Source organism: Henckelia pumila, chromosome 4 (assembly GCF_033568475.1).
Source record: "Henckelia pumila isolate YLH828 chromosome 4, ASM3356847v2, whole genome shotgun sequence".
Classification (NCBI taxonomy): Eukaryota; Viridiplantae; Streptophyta; class Magnoliopsida; order Lamiales; family Gesneriaceae; genus Henckelia; species Henckelia pumila.
The window spans coordinates 63883587-63890901 of NC_133123.1; positions in this window are offsets into that span (position 1 = coordinate 63883587).

Consider the following 7315-nt stretch of genomic DNA (forward strand, 5'->3'; position numbering starts at 1 on the left):
AAAGCAAGTATTGGAGGATCATTTGAAAAAGAAAAAGAGAGAAGAGGCCGAAAAAAAGAGTGAACAAAAAAGTGAGGTGTCCTTAGAAAAAAAGAATGAAAGAAAAAAAGATGAAAAAAAATTGAGAGGAAAGAGGCTGACAAAAAAATATATATGGCCCAAAAGAGTGAGCTGCGAGAGATTTTACATGTTCATACTCCACTTGTGTTGATTTTCTATAAGGAGATTCTCCTTAACATAAGTGATATAGCCGAAAATCTTCCGAGCAATGTTTTTCTCTCTTGCAGGAATTTGAAGAATTATTTTCGGAGGATTTACCTCAAGCATTACCACCTTTGAGGGGAATTGAGCATCAAATTGATCTTGTGTCCGGAAGTGCATTACCGAATCTTCTAGCTTATAGGAGTAACCTGGAGGAAACAAAAGAGCTACAAAGGCAGGTAAGTGAACTTCTCGATAAGAGATTTGTGTGTGAGTCTATGTCTCCCAGTGTTGTACCTGTTTTTTTGGTTCCTAAGAAAGACGGTTCATGGAGAATGTGTGTGGATTGTAGAACCATTAACAATATTACCATCAAGTATAGACATCCTATTCCTAGACTAGATGATATGTTGGATGAATTGCATGGTACTAGTATCTTTAGTAAAATTGATCTTAAAAGTGGCAATCATCAAATTCGGATGAGAGAAGGTGATGAATGGAAAACGGCTTTCAAAACCAAGTATGGGTTGTATGAGTGGTTGGTTATGCCATTTGGGTTAACTAATGCACCTAGTACTTTTATGAGGTTGATGAATCATGTTTTGCATGCTTATATTGGAAAATTTGTTGTGGTGTATTTTTATGATATTTTGGTGTATAGTAAGAACTTGAAAGAGCATGTTGAACACTTGAGAATTGTGCTAATCACACTAAAGGCTGAACATTTGTATGCTAATTTGAAAAAGTGTGTGTTTTGTACAAAAGAGCTTGTGTTTCTTGGCTTTGTTGTGAGTGCTCAAGGTGTCAAAGTTGATGAGGAAAGGTAAGTGCAATTCGAGATTGGCCAACGCCTACTTCTATTGCTCAAGTTCGAAGTTTTCATGGTCTTGCAAGTTTCTATAGGATATTTGTGAAGGATTTTAGCACTTTGGAGGCTTCTATGACTGCAGTGATCAAGAAGAACGTTTCATTCCATTGGGGCGAGGAGCAAGAGAAGTCTTTTATTATTATTAAGAAAAAATTAATTAATTCTCCTTTACTTGTATTGCCTTATTTTTCTAATACTTTTGAAATTGAATGTAATGTGTCAGGTGTAGGAATTGGCGGTGTTTTGATGCAAGGAGGATGACCAATTGCATACTTCAGTGAGAAGTTAAGTGGAGCAGCGTTGAATTATCCTACCTACGACAAGGAGTTATATGCCTTGGTTCGTGTACTTGAAACACGGCAGCATTATTTGAGGCCAAAAGAATTTTTTATTCATACGGATCATGAGTCTTTGAAACATCTCAAACGACAAAAAAAGTTGAACAAGAGTGTAGTGACCCTTACTCGGATCACCTGCTAAACAGAACTTAGACATGCAATTAACTTAATCAAAATAGTAATCATAATTAAGCTGCGGAAACCATAGACATTATACAATCCCAAATAAAGGAATCTGTAAATACCCAAAAATAATACAACCAAATCGAATAGTTGTATCAATCCAAATACAACACAATAAAACCTATGCGAAGCTCCAGCTGGCCAACCACTGCCTAGCCCCTCTTGGATCCACCCGCCTCGTCCAATTGCAAACCTGCCCCATGGAATAGAGTGTCCAAAAACACAGAGTACGAGACATGAGCATAAAACGCTTAGTACGAGAGTATGAGTATACATGCATGCAAAGTGAACTCCCTATAACTCGAGGTCAAGGATCAGATACAAAGACAGACCGGGCCCTGGTATGTAGCATGATGTGCCGTCGCTTCAGGAGGTGGCTCCCATACCATAATACCAGTGGATTTACCGGACTCAAAGCCATGGAAGTCCATCCACTAACAGGATAGGGTACAACCCTACTAATAGACATCTCGAAGGAGATAGCTCAGTATGCAAATGAATGCAGCATAAATCAATGACATATAAACCATGCAGTCACATAATACATGCATACTCAGTCAGGATATCTCGAACAGTACTTTCGTACCTCAAATCAGTGCAAGCTCTACCAACTCTAGGTCCATGCCTATAGTCTGCTCTAAACTGCCAAATGATACTACAATCATTAAAGTGCTCTAAAAGCCTTAACTAAGCTATTGCATACTCCTAAATATTTTTAGGAAGCAAAAGCTATACCTTCGTCCGCCGTTAGCCCTTTGATGTCGATGCCTCTAGAACTCGGGCACAACTGCGCTAAGACTCCCGAATGCCTCGCCGACCTCTGGGCCAAGCCTAAAAAGACTAGAACAACTCGAAAACGTCTAAAAGGAGAGGGAATTATCGGAATTGGCAAATCAAAATGAAGCCTCGACCTTCTATTTATAGACAAAGATCGGAACCTCTGATCCTCGATCGGAACTTCCGTTCCTCGATCAGAAAGTCCGATCCTGCCATTGGAGCTTTCGAAGATCCTCATCTGCCACGTGTCAAACTATCACTGGTTGACTTCGGATAGGGGTGATCGGAGCTTCCGATCCTGCCACACGTCATGCCTGAAGTAATACCATCGGAGCTTCCGATCCTGCATCGGAGCTTCCGATCCATCCGGTACCCAATCTATTTAATTAGCATTGATTAATCCCTTAATCATTGATTTTGGTTACGGGCGAGTTCCCAAGTAGCTTCCTCAGTCCCTCGGCGCTGCCACTGAACTAAAACCAGAGGAATGACTTTGTTCCGCAAAACCTTATCCTTCTGATCCAAGATACGAATAGGTTTCTCAACATAGGTCAAATCCTTGCTCACCTGAACCTCAGACCACTGCAGAATATGAGACTCATCCGCCACATACCGTCGCAACAGAGATATGTGGAACACGTCGTGAATACTGGAAAGATGCGGTGGCAAAGCTAGTCGATAAGACAAATCATCAATGCTCTCCAAACCTGGGAGACAACTTTCCCTTAAGGCCAAATCTGAGAATTTTGCGAAAAGGTGACACTCTCAGAAACACTTTCTCCCCGACATCGAACTGCAAAGGCCTACGCTTGGTGTTAGCATAGCTGGCCTGACGATCCTGTGCAGTCTTAATCCGTTTCTTGATCTGATCAACAATGTCTACCGCCTGCTGGATAAACTCCGGTCCCTCAGCCTGTCTCTCCCCCACTTCTTCCCAGAAGAGTGGAGTACGACAATGTCGCCTGTACAATGCATCAAAAGGTTCCATCCCAATACTAGTATGATAGCTGTTGTTGTACGCGAACTCAATCAAAGGCAAATGATCCTGCCAAGCTGAACCAAAATCCATAGTGCATGCTCGAAGCATATCCTCCAAAGTACGGATAGTGCGCTCTGACTGACCGTCTGTCTCCGGATGATAGGTAGTACTCAAGCTAAGAGTAGTTCCCATCGCACGCTGAACACTCCCCCAGAACCTAGAAGTAAACCTAGGGTCTCGATTGCTGACAATGCTCACAGGCACTCCATGAAGTCGAACGATCTCCTGAATATACAACCGTGCCATGCGATCCACAGAGTACTCTCGGCTATAGGCGATGAAATGCGCTGACTTGGTGAGTCGGTCCACCACAACCCAGATAGCATCACAATTACTCGGGGACATCGGCAAATGGGTTACAAAATCCATCGTGATAAACTCCCATTTTCACTCAGGAATAGGCAGACTGTGAAGCAAACCTCTAGGTCGTCGGTGCTCTACCTTGACTTGTTGACACACCAAACATCTCGAGACGTACTGATACACGCTGCGCTTAATCCCCTTCCACCAAAACTGAGTACGTAGATCCTTGTACATCTTGCTGCTTCCCGGATGAATACTCAACTTAGTGCGATGCGCCTGAGACAAAATCTCCTCACGCAACTCTACATCCTGTGGAATCACAAGCCTACCAGACAAACATAGAAAGCCGTCTGACTGATAGTGAAATCCAGATGAGCTACCCTCGTTAGCTAGACGAGCTAAATGCTGGGTCTTTGAATTACACATCTGAGCATCCCGAATCCTCGAATACAATGCTAGCTCAGATAGTATCACGAACATTTGGATACTCTGCATACATTTATTATGCTTGAAGGTATACACTGAAGTACAACAGTCACTGATCGCACTAGACATCGAACAAGTCTGAAGTGCGGATAGTCGCACCTTGCGACTCAAAGCATCAGCAGTGAGATTAGCAGCTCCCGGATGGTACTTAATCTCGCAATCATAATCCTTAAGCAAATCCATCCAACGTCTCTGACTCATGTTCAACTCCGCCTGAGTGAACAAATACTTGAGACTCTTGTGGTCGGTGAAGATCTCAAATTTCTCGCCATACAGATAATGACGTCAGATCTTCAAAGCGAACATAATGGCTGCTAACTCCAAATCATGGACTGGATAGTTGTCCTCATGAAGTTTCAGCTGTCTAGAAGCATATGCTATCACATGCCCATTCTGAGTCAAGATACAACCTAACCCCTGAAGAGAAGCATCAGTGTACACCACATACCCTCCAGATCTTGACGGTAATGCCAACACCGACGCAGAAGTCAACCGCCGTCGAAGCTCACAGAAGTTCTCCTCACACTCGGAGGACCACTCGAAATCCACACCCTTGCGGGTAAGCTGCATCAAATATCGAGCTAGCTGAGAGAAATTCAAAATGAAGCGACGATAATATCCTACTAGACCCAGAAAGCTACGGATCTCAGCAACCGTCATCGGTCACGACCAATTAAGCACCGCCTCAATCTTGCTTGGATCAACAAAAATCCCCTCCCTAGATATGATATGGCCAAGAAAAACCACTCGATCCATCCAGAACTCACACTTGCTCAGCTTGGCGTATAACTGCTCATCTCAAAGAGTCTGCAGTACCAACCGCAAGTGAGAAACATTCTCTTACGTATTACGCGAATACACCAAGATGTCGTCAATGAAGACCACGACAAACTTGTCCAAATACTCCCTGAAGACACGGTTCATCAGGTCCATGAATATAGCCGGCGCATTAGTCAAACCAAATGGCATCACAAGAAACTCATAATGCCCATAGCGAGTACGGAATGCAGTCGTGGCTACGTCTTGATCTCGGACTCTCAACTGATAATACCCAGATCTCAAGTCAATCTTGGAGTAAACTAAAGTGCCATGTAGCTGATCAAACAAGTCATCAATACGAGGCAAAGGATACTTGTTCTTCACAGTAACTCGGTTCAACTGACGATAGTCAATGCATAGCCGTATAGACCCATCATTTTTCTTTACAAAAAGAACAGGAGCTCTCCAAGGAGATACACTAGGACGAATGTACCCCTTGTCCAAAAGATCTTGTAGTTGATTCTTCAACTCATGCATCTCTGATGGAGCCAGAAGATACGGTGCTCAAAAATATGCGAAGTACCCGGCATCAACTATATGCCAAACTCGACTTCCCTAACAGGAGGAAAACCCGGAATCTCATCAGGAAATACATCTGGAAATTCATCCACGAACGGAATGCTCTCTATCCCAACGCTCTCAGCGGACAAATCAACTGCATAGATAAGGTAACCTTCCCCGCCAGACTCTAGAGCTCGATAGGCTCTCAAAGCAGATACCAGTGGCATCGGGGGTCGCGCTCCCTTACCATAGAAAAACCAGCTCTCACTCCCTTCCGGATAAAAGCGTACTAATCTCTGATAGCAGTCCACTGAAGCTCGATAGGTAGTCAGCATGTCTATCCCCAGAATACAATCGAAGTCATCCATCGCAAGAACCATGAGATTTGCTAACAGAATGTTCCCCTCGAACTCTAAAGGGCAACCCATCACTAGACGCTTAGCCAAATCAGATTGTCCCGTCGGAGTAGAAACAGACATCACTACATCTAGTGCAATGCATGGTAACTTATGCCTCTTAACAAAACGTGCAGAAATGAAGGAATGAGATGCACCAGTGTCAATAAGTACAAGAGCAGGTATACCATAAAGTAGAAATGTACCTGCGATGACTTTCTCATTCTCCTCCACTGCCTGATCATGTCTCAGGGCAAACACCTAGCCAGAAGCTCGTGGCCTCAAATGAGAACTCCCAGCAGGCTGTCCCTGCGACCTCTGCTGAACGGTGGCCTGAGAACCAGATCCTGAACCTGAACCAGAACCGCCTCCCCCAGATAGTGGAAAATCCCTCCGGATATGACCCACCTCACCGCAACGAAAACAAGCTCCAGAAGCTTTATGGCACTTGTCGGATGGATGGTTCTTCCCACATTGATCACACTTGTCCTTCTTTCCGAAACGGACAACACCAGCAGATCCATAGGAAGAAGAAGTAGATCCAGACTTCTTGAAAGATTGGGCATGGGGACCCAAAGAACTAGCAGGTCTCGACTGATACAAAGACCTGTTCCATCGAATGTTGTCCTCCGCCTGGTGACAATGGCTCACCAAACCCTCGTAGGACATGTCGTCACCAACCTCCACACGGTCATAGATCTCAGGGTTAAGGCCCTGAATGAACAGATTATACTTCATCTCGGAGTTGTCGGCAATCTCCGGGCAATAGGCTAACAGATCAAAGAACTTCTGCTGGTACTCATCAATAGATAAAGCTCCCTGTCGCAAGCTCAGAAGCTCACATGCCTTCGTCTGTCGGAGTGCAGGAGGAAAATATAGCTTGTGGAAAGTTGTGCGGAATTCGGCCCAGGTGGCCACTCCTCTCGCCACAACAAAAGATGCAGAAGTAAACTTCCACCACCTGCGCGCACGTCCATCCAGAAGATAACCCAGTGTCTCCATCTTCTGGTCCTCGGTGCAGTGAAACGTCCGAAAAGTCGTCTCCATGCGGTTTAACCAGTTCTCCGCCTCTTCCGGAGACTCGCCTCCGCCCAAGGTCTTAGGCCCCATCTGCAAGAATCGACGTACACTGAAACGGTCCTCATCTCGATGACGATGGCGGCGTTCCCGACGAGGATCCCGATTGGCATCATCCCAACGCCCACCAATACTGCCATGAGAACTCTGGTCATCACGATCTGCCATCTACAAAATTAACCTAACGGTTATCTTATGTAGAATCTAAATCCCAAGAATACTTTGCATGCTCTGATACCATAAATGTAGTGACCCTTACTCGGATCACCTACTAAACAGAACTTAGGCATGCAATTAACTTAATCAAAACAGTAATCAGAATTAAGCT